At 38.5% G+C, this 13,751-nt stretch overlaps 1 long non-coding RNA gene across 1 annotated transcript; it reads left to right on the top strand.

Moving 5' to 3' along the window:
* Window positions 1-247: 247 nt before the first annotated feature.
* On the top strand, window positions 248-6,015 carry LOC113602053 (uncharacterized). Its single transcript, XR_003423434.2, has 3 exons — window positions 248-497; window positions 3,883-3,966; window positions 5,786-6,015. It is a non-coding gene; the product is annotated as an uncharacterized LOC113602053 (long non-coding RNA).
* Window positions 6,016-13,751: the final 7,736 nt, after the last annotated feature.

Genomic DNA, 13,751 nt, shown 5'->3' with positions numbered 1-13,751 from the left:
CTCCTCCCTAGATAAATAAATACACTTTTTAAAAAATTAAAAAAAAATCAGATACTGTATTTTACAATTCTAACATTTCCATTTTGTCATTTTTTTGGTAGGTTTTACCTCTTTGCGGAGAATTTCTACCTTTCCACTTATTGTAGAATGTTCGCTTGTATCTTATGAAGAATAGTTATGTTGCTGTTTTAGAATCTTTGTGCTATAATTCCAACACCTATGTCATTTGCGGATCGGCATCCGATGATTACCTTTTCTTTTGAGGGTTGTTTAAATTTTCCTGAGTCTCTGTAGGCTTAAGAACTTTGATCTTGTCCTAAGAGTTCTGAGTATTATGTTGCAAGACTTTTGAAGCCATTAACATTCTCTGGAGAATTTCGAGTTTTTCTTTCCCACTCGATTAGCCCAGTGAGGTCCAGATGACAACTTCCGCTTTGCCTTCTGTGGACAGTTGTTCCGAGGTGTCTCTCCCCTTGAGTGTGGAACCAAGTTTTCAGGTAAGACGTGGACAGCAGCTTGTATCGTAGTTCAGCTCTCAAATGGTTGATCCGCTTCCTGGATGTGTTCTGTGCTTGTGCAACTTGGAGCGTAAGCTGGGAATTTCTGCCAGTTGAGACGCGTGCTTTGGGTATTTCCTCTCTCCTTCTCAATATTTCCCCCACGCTCTCCAATGCCAAGGGTCTTGTGTGCTCAGTTGTCTAGTTGAAAGCCAGGGTTCCTCTCAGAATTGTAGCTCCTGCACTGACACTCATGGGAAGAAGCCATAATAAGATGAGAAAATTAATGACTATTTTCTCACACTCTTCTTACAACACGGATCGCCTTTTCCTGGTTTCTCTGTCAAAATTAAATATTTTTGCTCAGCATTTGGGGTTCCCTAGCGCTCAGCTGTTTTATCCAAATGAGCATGAAGTGACGGGAGCAATCTGTGTGAATATTTACTCTCTTTTCGGCAGGTAATCAAAATACAACAGTCATCTTCTTTACCTATCTTGAGAGGTTGACTTCAAAACCACTGCCAGGAATGTGTTCTCAAATCACGGAATCCTCTCTAGGTACACCGCTACCTCTGACCCAAGCTTTCAGGATTTGTCTCAATATTTAATGAGTCCTTTCTACTTAGGTTGTCTAAAAAATGTGTGAAATATTGAGCCCTCTTGCTACAGAAATATTTAGAATTGCTTCATACATTTTATTTTAGGTGGCTTAAAGATCAATATACCCTTTGGAATTAATTTTTTGTATAGTGCTAAAGATTTTCCATCATACATTTCTTATGTTAATATTTATTTTTGCTAATGTAGTCCAAAGGTTGTGCTAAAAACCTAATTTGGATGCTCTTATCCATCATGCTAGAGTGATACAAGAGCAAAAATTCTTGCTATTAAAGTTAAAATGTCTTATTATAGGGTATTTATGCTCTGGATGTTCTTAGCAAAGTGGAATTTTTATATTATGTCATTAAAATGAATATTAAAATGCTACAATGGCAAGATATGGATTTTCATATTTCCTTGGCACAGGGAAAGTTTAATGCCAAGTAGAAATGTCATACAGTAGAAAGATCTGAGTTGAAGACTTTGATTTAAAGCAGAGCCATGTGATTTTAAAAAGTTCTGCTTTAAATTGCCTTAACTATCTCACTAATTAAAGTGATCACACAAATAGAAAAAAAGTCTCTACACATCTACTCTCTTCTTTGTTTTCCTAAATACTTCATTCACGGAGGAAATCGAACAGCTGACTGCTGAACTTGAACACAAAGAGTACCAGTTTGGTATCATCATGTCTTACTTTGTTGCCCTCCTAGATACTTTTGACGTATCTTGTCAGATGGCCATCATCCATTTCTCTCCCTTTCTGGTGAGGATTTTCCGGATAACTTTTGAAAAACCAGTGCTCACTCGTAGGATGTGACCCGTTTCCTATCCAGCAGAGTTGTTCTTGAACTTTAAATCTACCAGACACATCTGGAGTCTTGCTGAAGCAGATTGCTAAGCCCCACCCCAGAGCTCCTGATTCAGTATTTCTGAGGTGGGGTTTGAGAGTTTGCCTTTCTCACAAGTCCTCAGGTGTTTCTGGTGTTGCCAACCCGGGGGCAACTCTTGGAGAAGCATCGATCCGGGGTAAATCACTTTCTTTTCTCAGCCCAGATCATCCCTGAGCCGTCACAGCCTAAGTCATTGTAATGTTCTCCATGCTAAATCAGAAACACGAAACTATAAGTCAGTCAGAGAAAGGCAGATATCATATGTTTTCACTCATATGTGGAACTTGAGAAACTTCACGGAAGACCATGGGGGAAGGGAAGGGGCAAAAAGTAGTTACAAACAGAGAGGGAGGGAGGCAAACCATGAGAGACTCTTAACTACAGAGAACAAACTGAGGGTTGATGGGGTTGCCGGGGGAGAGGAAAATGGGTGATGGGCACTGAAGAGGGCACTTGTTGGGACGAGCACTGGGTGTTGTATGGAAGCGATGAATCACGGGAATCTACCCCCCAAACCAACGGCACACTGTATACACTGTATGTTAGCCAGTTTGACAATCAATTATATTTAAAAAAAGAGAGAGAGAAGAAAGAAACCCAAAGGAAGTGTTAAAGGAGTTTGTTGAAGATGGTGTGGGATAGCGTTTAAGGGGATGGATTCTGGAGCCAGATACTATGAATTAGAATCCCACTTTTATCATAAAAAAAAAAAAACACGCACACACACGAAACTATAAACTTAGGGTATGACAATGCGGTGTTGAAATGGGCGTAGACTCTTGTGAGAAGCCAAAGTTTAATCAGTTGGGTGTGATAGTCAGAACCACAATGATAGCAAATGACATAAACCAGTGTCCAGTTGGATAAGCAATAACTCCCATCTTTGCTAAGAAGATATATCAGAAGCCTCTTTGTTTGCCTGGCTAACATCAATTCACCGAAGTCTTCCTTGATCTATCCCTTCACCAAGCTAGGTTATAGATCACGTATTGCCCTTAAGACATTCTGTGACTAAATCTATCATTGAACTTTGTCCGTTCTTAGAAATAATCTTTTATATGCATCTGTTGTTTTCCGGAAACATTTGGTCTCTCAGGACAAAAGTCATTGCCTACTAATCTTACTAATCTTTTAACCTCAATGTTTCAGACAAAGTCTTGTGGGTGGTTGGCACCCTGTAAATTTCTGCTAAACAAGATTAACAATGGATGATATGTGAAAGGCAAAGCCAGAGAGTAGCCAGTCCAAGAGGATTTCCTGGGACATGATTGTTTACACCAGCATTTCGTCATAAGCTCATGCAAGTCTGTACATGAGAAGTTGTTGTCACCGCAGTCCTTTGCTCCTTTCAAGGAAGTGTTCATGAGCCTGCAACTTGTACAGAGCATGACAAATAAAACGCTCAAGGGGATAAGAGGTGATAGACTGGAAAATGTAGAACTAGCTGGAAACCCACAAGCTGAAGGGGAAAATGTCTGAAGTTTAAAATTCATGGAAGGCGTATTTAACAATCAAGGTAAAATAAGCTAGAATCGGGCATTTTCTTTGTGATTTAAGAAATTACGTTAGCTCACTTTTTTAAAAGAAAAATACTACTTTGCATCATTATAAATGCAGAGCACATTCATCGTCTACCTACATTTTTGTTCTTACTGCTTTGTTCGGTTGGAATGTTCTCCCCCTTTAAATTCTAAGCTATATTTACAGACCCAGTGGCAGACAAGTTACCTGAATTTACCTCTGTTCTTGCTCCCACCTGCAGTGATTTCTCCCTCCACTGAACTCATACAGCACACATTTTACTAATCAAAATATTGCCTTAAAACACGCCAACATTCATGGAATGCGTACTCTCTCCAGCTACACATAAGTTCTTTGATGTCACGTCTCAGGAATGGCAAATTGGATGCATCTTGAACGCACTTCTTCCAGTGACAGCGGCTGCTTGAAATCCTGAGATGAGAAGGATTCTGAGGGTAGGTAATGACCTCCCAGTTGTACATGGAAGGAGAAAGCGGCGATATGTATGCAGGACATGATATCGTCACTAATTTTCGTATTCAAAATTTGTGGGACAGAGCTGGACTCAGAGAAGAATCACCAGTATGTTTAAAGACGAAATGAAAAAGAATATAACATAAAAATAAATTAAAAAAAATTTTTTTAACGTTTATTTTTGAGACAGAGAGAGACAGAGCATGAATGGGGGAGGGTCAGAGAGAGGGAGACACAGAATCTGAAACAGGCTCCAGGCTCTGAGCTGTCAGCACAGAGCCCGACGCGGGGCTCGAACTCACGAGCCGTGAGATCATGACCTGAGCCGAAGTCAGCCGCTTAACCGACGGAGCCACCCAGGCGCCCCCAAAATAAATTAAAATATACTTTTAGAAATTTCAAAGTTGAGTGTAATTCCTAGGTAATGATTTAGGAGATGTTAACGAGCTCACGGGTGTATACAGTAAAATCTAGGATTGCAAGTAACTTGTTCTGTGAGTGTTCCCCAAGACGAGCAAACATTTCTAATAAATTTTAATTTGATAAATGAGCGATGTCTTACAATGGGAGTAGTATGACGCCGAATGTCACATGAGCACAACTGAGAGAGGTTTCTCTCTCTCTCTCTCTCATTGTGGGATTGTGGATGGTCATCAATGTAATGTCACATTTCCAAGAAGTCCTCAAAAGGAGGCAAAAGCAAGTGTCATTGGATAGGTTCCTGGTTACAGTTGCACAAAGAGAGAAAGATTCCATTGAGCCAATAGATAGCAGTGAGTCCATTAGTGACCCTCCTCTCTCTCGTCACCCTCACTCCGGCCACGAAGGTTTTCAAAGGTCAGTGCAGGTTAATTTATTTTTCTTTATGTTTTGTATTTTATTTCTTATTTTGTATTACGTTACAGTATGGTAATCATTTTTATACAAATATTTTGCGTTGTGGAATGAATCATGAGTTTTCATGATTCCTTACTGGGAAATTAATTCACTTTGATGTACAAGTACTGTGGATTACAAGCTTGTTTCCGTAGTGAATAATGCTCTCAAACGAAGGTTTTACTGGAGACTTAATTTTCTGAAATTGTGTTTCCACCAAATACTTTGTGTCTAACGTCCACATAAAATTGTCACATCTTTACCTATGTTCCTAAGGTAAGAGAATATGATTCCATATAAGCATCAAATTTAATCTGGAGTCTCCAGACTATCTCTTTCTGTAATTGTTAGTTTTCTGTAATTTATGATATACTGTACAACTGTCTCTAAAATGAAACATTTACATTGCAGTTGGAGAATATTAGGGCTTAAAATTTGAATGGATGTAAGAGCCAATTCCATATTTTTGCCTCTGTATTAATGCAGGAATTTCTTTCATCATCTCAGGAATGTGAAAATTTAAATCTACTTTGGCGATCTTAAAAACTGGACAGTGTTGGACCAGTAACTCAGTTGTTTTTTCTTCTTTCTGTTTTCTCAAGAAAGTTATTCTAACTTGTTTTTGCCGTAGGAATAAGGATTCTTACTTGGTTTCAATGATTAAAAAATTACTGCTTCTTATAAATTTCAAGGATACTTTGATCAAGACACGGATATGGACAATGCTCTCACGTTCATTTTTCCCCAGAAGTGGGAATGGCTTAGACTCCTAAGCCCTGCAACTTGCAAGTTCCCGGTCTTTGCATAAAGATAACTTGACGGTTTCTACTTCTGGATGGCATATTTTTATTTCTCCCCCTTTGGTTCTCATTCATAAATTTGTGTTCTCAACTTACATTTATTGCATTTCTTTTCTGTTGTCAGACACTTGGCTCAGTAGAGGGTTACACAGCTGAAAATGATACAGCCGTGCACTCAAGAAACCATCGACTACTGAAAAAACAGATAAATAAACAGGCAGCTAGACTAAAATATAAATGTTATGATAGAAGTAGGTGATTCCTAACTCGTTAATCTTTTGCCTTTTGTGTCTCTTGGGATTTGGGAACCTTGACATCAATAAAATCCCTATATCTGGTGGACTTCCTTTTTAGTTGTTGTAGCTCAATCTTTTTCACCGCCATCTTTCTCATGACAACAATCTCCCATTCTTGGTCAGCACCACTGAGTTTTGAAACCTTTAATTATCATTCACACACAATACCTACTTCTTTGATGTACTGATAATGGTGGTAATAAGGCATTCAAGCAAACCTAAACAAATTGGAGATGTGTCTCTTTCAGGGTCCGGATTCATTGATACGTTTAAAGTGTGAATTACCTGTGAAGGATATGTGCATAGGCTGAGTAGGATGGCTGGCTCTGATTTCATACTATCCTAAGCAAAATTGTAGTGAGACAATTTTATCCTCAGTGTCTCATCCTGGACATGCCCTGGCCTAGATTAGAAAATAGCTCTCTATTCGTTGCTCTGGCTACATATATTTTCATTACTCGGTACCTGCTTTCTACTTATAGCACCGCAGAATGTGAGGCAGATCGTGTTCAAAGAGATGGGAATTATATAAACATTTGTCCTCATTTCTCCACATTCCTGAAAAATGCACCAAGCTTTTTTTCAAAATCCCTGCTTTCTATAGAGAGTTGGGAAAAGAAACCATTCAGTGCTGATCTGTTCTGAAAAAGTTATATTGATTTAAACAGTGGAAACTTTGGGCATGGGTAGACATTTATCGCTGACAGCACACAATGTATCCCACCGTATATTCTACCTATGGATATATAGACTCTATTAACCAAAAGTATAAAGTTGAGACCAAACTGTACTTGCTATTTGTAATTTTTTTTATTCATTAAATAATATTTTGTATTTTCTAATGTTACTGAATTCTACATGATGGCTGTTAATGCCTACAGAATATTCAGGAAATCTAGACCATATCTACACACATATAGTTGATTTAATCTATTCTCTGTTGTTATACGTTGAAGTTTCTTACACTTGTAATATTGTTTTTAAAATGGGACAAGTGTTGGGGCGCCTGGGTGGCTCAGTCGGTTGGGCAGCCGACTTCGGCTCAGGTCATGATCTCGTGGTCCGTGAGTTCGAGCCCCGTGTTGGGCTCTGTGCTGACAGCTCAGAGCCTGGAGCCTGTTTCAGATTCTGTGTTCCCTCTCTCTGACCCTCCCCCATTCATGCTCTGTCTCTCTCTATCTCAAAAATAAATAAACGTTAAAAAAAAACTGCATAATTAAAAAAATAATAAAATAAAATGGGACAAGTGTTTTGTGCATCTTTGGCAACCTCTTCTGGATAAATGTTTTATTAAAAAAAATACACACTTTCCGGTTTTTCATTTATTGTCATATTTCTCTCCAGAAATGTTGCTTATACTCCCAATAACGATCTATAAAAGTGTTCTAAAAAGCCAATTAATCATTTTAAGATATATATAAGGCATTAACTAGGGTCCTCTGTGAGGTGCTGGGGGTATTTCAATCATGCATAAGACTGGGATATGTTTTCAATTATAGGTTCAATTTCCTTAACAGTTAAAGGATTGTGCCTATTGTCTATTTCGTCTTGTGTCAATTCAAATTTATTAACAAAAATGTGTTCACTGTATCATTATATAATCATTTTAATGTCTCAGAATCAATAGTGATATTTTTATTTTCATTCTTGATATTTGTTAGTTTTGCATTCTGCATTTTATTGTCTTTTCTAAGAATTAGAAAAAAGAAAATGCTTGATTTTTATTGTGTAAGCTTTCTATACCCTTAACTTATGCTTTTATATTTATTATTGACTGCTTACTCTGGGTTTATTGTTTTATGCCTTTTTTTATTTTTGACATACTTAGTTCATTCATTTTCAGCCCTGTTATCGATTGTAGATCTTAATTTAAAAGAATAAAAAATAAAGCTTTAAAAATATAGGAGTAAGGGGGGAAAATTCTTAAATGGAAGACAAAAAGCCTTAGCCAAAAAAAGTATACATAAAAGCTAATATAGTAAATTCACTGTATTTATGTTCATCAAAAGAAACTATTGAGAATGAAAAAAGATACAAAAAGGGTGAAGCTATTTGAAATACACATAACTAAGAAAAGAATCTTATTTGAAATATATAGAGAGCTGCTACAAATAAATAAATTTTTTTAACACATTCATTTTTTTTGAGAGACAGAGAGAGACAGAGCATGAGTGGGGGAGGGGCAAAGAGAGAAGGAGACACAGAATCCGAAGCAGGCTCCAAGCTCCAAGCTGTCAGTGCAGAGCCTGATGCGAGTCTCGAACTCATGGACCATGAGATCATGACCTGAGCCGAAGTCGGACGCTCAACTGACGGAGCCACCCAGGTGCCCCTAAAAATAAATTTTAAAAAGACAAACAACTGGGTAGAAACAATTTTTAAAAAGAACGGAAACAGGCACTTCAAGAAGAGGCTATTGAGGTGACCAATAATCATATGGAAGTTGCTGTACGTGATTAGTAATCTCAAAAAATACCAGTTAAAATTGCAATGAAATGAAGAATACACATTCACCAGAAAGGCTAACAAGATTGGCCACTTTACAACAGCCATAATAAAGGAATCTGAAAAAAGAATAAAGGTTTCTGAGAGGAATAATCAATACATGGTAATATCATTGGATGGAAGATAGTCAGGAACAGGATATTTTCTGGCTCTTCACCTCCTTGGCACAGGACGTTGAGTCAAGCATATGGTGTTTTGCAAAGAGTGGCATGCATCATGAGTATTATAATTCCAATGATCTAATATTCCATCAGCAATCCTCTGTTTCCTTTCCTGCTGGTTTTTTTTTTTTTTTTTTTTTTGGAACTCTCTGAATGGAGTGTAGAAATATGGAAGAGGAAACAAACTCAAAAAGTATCATTTGTAGAGAAAAGGGATCGTTACTCAGCTCTCTGCTTGTACCAAACCCTGGGTGTCTGAGATAGGAAATAGACATAAAAAAAGACATTAAAAAAAAAGGCTTTGACTTCTTTTAGGACCACAATCATGAGATAAAAACAAGAATCAGGCACTCGTTTTTCAACTGGGTTTATACACAATAGGAATTCTTCCTAAAATTTTGTGGTAAGTTTGTGTTGGTTTGTTTCAGTTTTGTGTTTTCACCTTTTGACACGTTTGGGGGCGTCTTTTTTTTCCTATTATAATAATAATAATATATTATTATAATTATTTGTCTTTTTCCCTAGACTTCGGGTTCCAGGAGGGTAAGTACTGTGTTTATTGGCTTATTTATCAGTGTAGGTGCTCGATTTGATTTGTGAAGGAATGAATGGTTCAATCAAACACTCAATTGTATCATGAAGTTTTAGGAGAATGAATACAGAATGGCTAGCCACATGGCACTATATTACAGAAGTTACATTATTAATATTTCCTGGCATGTAAAGTGACCACACACTTGTAGCTACAGAATAAAGATAACATTGCATTCACTAGATTGGGGAAGAATATTCTGGGTTGGGTAAGGTATAGTAGGAATGGGAAATGTATGTAAAATGATAAATTAGCTATCTTTGCTGGACAAGGAAAGGCCTCAGAAGGAATAGAATAAAAGCTCATAGGGGCGCCTGGGTGGCTCAGTGGGTTCAGCATCCAACTCTTAATTTCGGCTCAGGTCATGATCTCACGGTTCATGAGTTTGAGCCCCTGCATCAGGCTCTGCACTGACAGTGCAGAGCCTGCTTGGGATTCTCTCTCTTTCTCCCTCTCTCTCTTCATCCCCCTGACTGACGCACTCTCTCTCTCTCTCGCAAGAAAATAAATAAACTTTAAAAACACAATAAATAAAAGCTTATGAAATCATTTGAATGTAGAGCTGTAGAATTCGGGCTTATTAAGCATCATAGAGGAATCAAACTTGTTTTATTAAGCAGTGCTATGGTTGAAACAGTGTTGCAGGGAGAATTAATTCCATAGCCATATATATTATGGATTGTGGTCAGGAAGGAAGATGGGGTAAAAGGCTGGTAAGGAAGGAAAACAATTGGCCAAACTTCAGAGAGGTTCTTGGTGATGGGTTTGATGTCGAGGGAAAGGAAGTAAAAGGAGTTAAAAATGGCTCTTGGTAGAGAAATCATTGAGACTTCAGGAATGCAGCGTGTACGGAGGCTCTCTTAACCTTCCGGCTACCATGGATGTTCTCTCATCAGGGACCTCTCTCTTCAGGTCCCTTTGTCCCTGTCTTCCTCCACCTTCCTTTTTGCCCTCATTCATTCTTTCACACTTTCTTCATCTTTTTTTTTTTAATGCTTCTTTATTTTACTGACTTCTTTCCCTTCATTTTCCCCCATATTAACACATTTGGGATTGAAACTCCCCCTACTTTCATGCATTGATTCCACAATTCGAGAAAAATGAATTGACTACAAACTATTCTATGCCAATGTTCTAGTTAACTAGAATGCCCAGGTTAATAAGGCACAGTATCCTGCCTCAAGAAATTTTACCATCAAACAGTAGTAAACATTCATTCATTCATCTATTTATTCCATCATTATTGATTCACTGAAGATACATGATTGAATAATACATGATCTCTGTTAGCAAGGGATTCCAAGTTTGATATAAGACTATTTAAGGTATTTTTAGTATTTATCACGGCATGTTATGAAAGGAGAAACTCCACATCGTTTCATTTGTTACCAAAGATACAGGGTTAGAGGTAGGGAGGGGAGCATATTATTTTTTCTCCTATGTACGCCTTTCATTTCGATGAGAAAGAATTTTGTAATTTAACAAATCAAGTCAATAAAATAAGTAGCAAATACAATGTTATGTTTCTGGATAAGTTTGAGGCTTACATTCTCAAGATTTCTTTCTCTTCATTAATAACCACCCTCAATTATCAATTTTTTTGATGTACTTTAGTTACTGTTTTATCCTTTGCTTTGGGAGTTACTAAAAGGAGAGGAAAACGTTTTCTCGGGCAATTTTAGTCTTATCATATGACTGCACTCATTCAAAAAATGTATCACACAGAACTCTCATGCGTCTGTTTTCTTACTCATGGATTTATTCAAAATTTCCTCCCGAAATTGATTGCTTTAATGATAAAATGAATTGAATTCATTTATTATGTCTTGAACATTCTCTGGAATACAATGTCTATTTTCACAAACATTTTAATCAATAGTTAACAAGATTTCTTTACATTATTCTCTAAATTCTAAGCAGCCGGGAACAATGAGCTTCACTCAAGATCTCCATACATCCTTTTCCCTCCCAATTAGTTTCCATCTTTAAGAAAGACAGAAGTGTATTTTGACATACGTAAGCTCTTGACAAGAAACCTGTCTCAGCTGAATGTGCTATCACTTTCTGCACATCCTTCCTTTTTTAGCAGTGGTTCTGGAATTTCAAAATTGAAATGAAACCCCCCCCCCCCACAACAAAGACATACCTCTCCAGGTTTGAGTGGTGCTTTGTGGCAAAGAGTACGTTCTCATAAACTTATTCGAGTGAGAGGAAGCGTTGCGCCCCGAGTGACAAAGCATTGCCCTACTTGTCATGTATACAGGTCTCTCCGGCTCTGTCACCTTCTCAGTAATGGATGCTGAGTCAAGCATACGGTGTTCGTTGCCGAAAGTGAAGCTGCGCTGGTTTTCTTTACTCCTCGGGAGGATCTTCCCATGCCAAGTCAATTTGCAATGCCTTGGACCTTTCAACAGTCCTTTGGTCCAATTCCAGGGTCCTTCTCAAATATCAGATGACGGTGACCGCTTTGTGTAAACGTCAATATCTCAGAAACCCAACCTGAAATCCAAGAAGATTTTTTCCAGTGTTTGAACTTTAATCTTGGGGCTTTCCATACTGCCCTTTGAATCCATGGAGGGATCACCTGGTAACTTGCTAATATGCCATCCAATTTGTCTGGAAGCTTTGGCTTATAGCCCTGCGGAAGGAGAGACACAAAGATGTGGAAGATGAGAGGCAGATGAGAGCTGGCAATGTCACCGCATCCAATTAAGATTTCTAAGTGAGGAGGCAGGAAGGAGGTGAAAGCAGGAGAGGTGGGATGCCAAGGATGAAAACCAACCAACAAGCAAGGGACAACACAAGACAACGCTTTCTATGTTGTCGTTAGAGGATCACAAATGTTGTTAGGCGAACGTGGAAGAGTTTGGTACAAACCATGGGGAAAGGAAGCAAAATGTACAGATCATGATAACCAAGTGGTTCTAGAAATACAGAAAATAGAAATTGATTACAGAAAATTAATTTTTCTTCTTTGTTTCTGTTTTTTTTAACATTTAAATTCCCTTTAAGGTAATAAGATCTTGGGGTGCCTGGGTGGCTCAGTCGGTTAAGCATCCGACTCTTGATTTCCGCTCAGGTCATGATTTCACCTCAAGGTTCTCAAGGTTGAGCCCCACATTGGGCTCCATGCTGACAGCACGGAGCCTGCTTGGGATTCTGTCTCTCTCGCCCTCTCTCCCTGCCCCTCCTCCCCACCCCCCAAAATAAATAAATAAACTTTATTTCAGGTAAAACGATATTAATGCTAATATTACCTACTATTATTTCTGGCACATTTTTGGCTTATTCCGTCTATGAAATTATTTGGTGTGAAGGTGTAATACTCATTCCGGTAATGACATTACTCTTTCTCTGCTTAGGGCGACTAGAAGGGAATCGACGTAAGGAAAGCCTTTGATTTCTCAAGCAGCTTATGTTCTAAGTGGAGAAAAGTTACTTCTACATTTCAAAAAAGATGAAAAAGACAAAAATAAGACACATTCACCACCACCAGGGTTTGTAGGTTAGACGTATGCGTGTGTGCACGTGAGCACACGCACACACCCCTTGACTTACTAGATCATTCTGATTGGCAACACTGTCATTGGTAACACCACTGTATCTCAAACAGCACTAAACTTCCCCCATTTTCTTCTTTTTAAAACAAACTAAAAATCTTTGGGGGGTTTTTGAACAGTATTTGACGTTTACGGAAAAACTGAGCAAAAGTACAGAGACTTCCCACATACTCTTCTCTCCCCCCGCAACCCTGAGTCTCCCCTCCTGCTAACATCTTGCCTTAGGATGGTACGTTTACAATTGACGAACCAATCCTGAGATACTTTTACTAAATAAAAAGTCCATATTTTACATTAGGGCTTACTCTTTGTGTTGAAAAGTCCTAGGGGTTTTCACAAATGCACACTGCCATTTTGCACTATTACAGTATATATATTTTTTAATTCTTATTCATTTTTCAGAGAGGGAGAGAGACTGTAAGCAGGGGAGGGGCGGAGAGAGTGTGGAAGAGAATCCGAAGCAGGCTCTACACTGAGAGCAAAGAGCCCCAGGTGGGGCTCGAACTCAGGAACCTTCGAGATCATGACCTGAGTGGAAGCTCCACGGACTGAGGCGCTCAGGCGCCCCCTTACCCCGCACCATTACCGTATTATACAGAATAGTTCCACCACTCTACAAATCTTTCGAAAGGCGTTGCTAAACATATCTCCTGAGCGCATAATGAGTGTATTTCTTGGGTGGTCAACAAGAAGTGGATTGGCTGGGGCACTGGATATACACTTTGGAAAATGATTTTAATCAAGACTGCCAGTTTTCTCCAAAAGAGCCATACCAATATACACTCCAACCAACTGTTTGACATTTTCGATGTCCCCTTGCTGTTTCCAGTACATTGCCGAATTTTAAAACGTTGTCGCCAGAAGCGTATCTTGTTTCAGCTGATGTTTCCTCCGGTTATTGGTAATGTCGAGCATCTTTTCATATGTGTAGTTGACCACTTGTGTTTCTTTTTATGATAATTGTATGTTTCTATGA

The sequence above is a fragment of the Acinonyx jubatus genome, chromosome B3, assembly GCF_027475565.1.
Source record: "Acinonyx jubatus isolate Ajub_Pintada_27869175 chromosome B3, VMU_Ajub_asm_v1.0, whole genome shotgun sequence".
Lineage (NCBI taxonomy): Eukaryota > Metazoa > Chordata > Mammalia > Carnivora > Felidae > Acinonyx > Acinonyx jubatus.
This window is presented reverse-complemented; position numbering and strand designations above follow the sequence as displayed.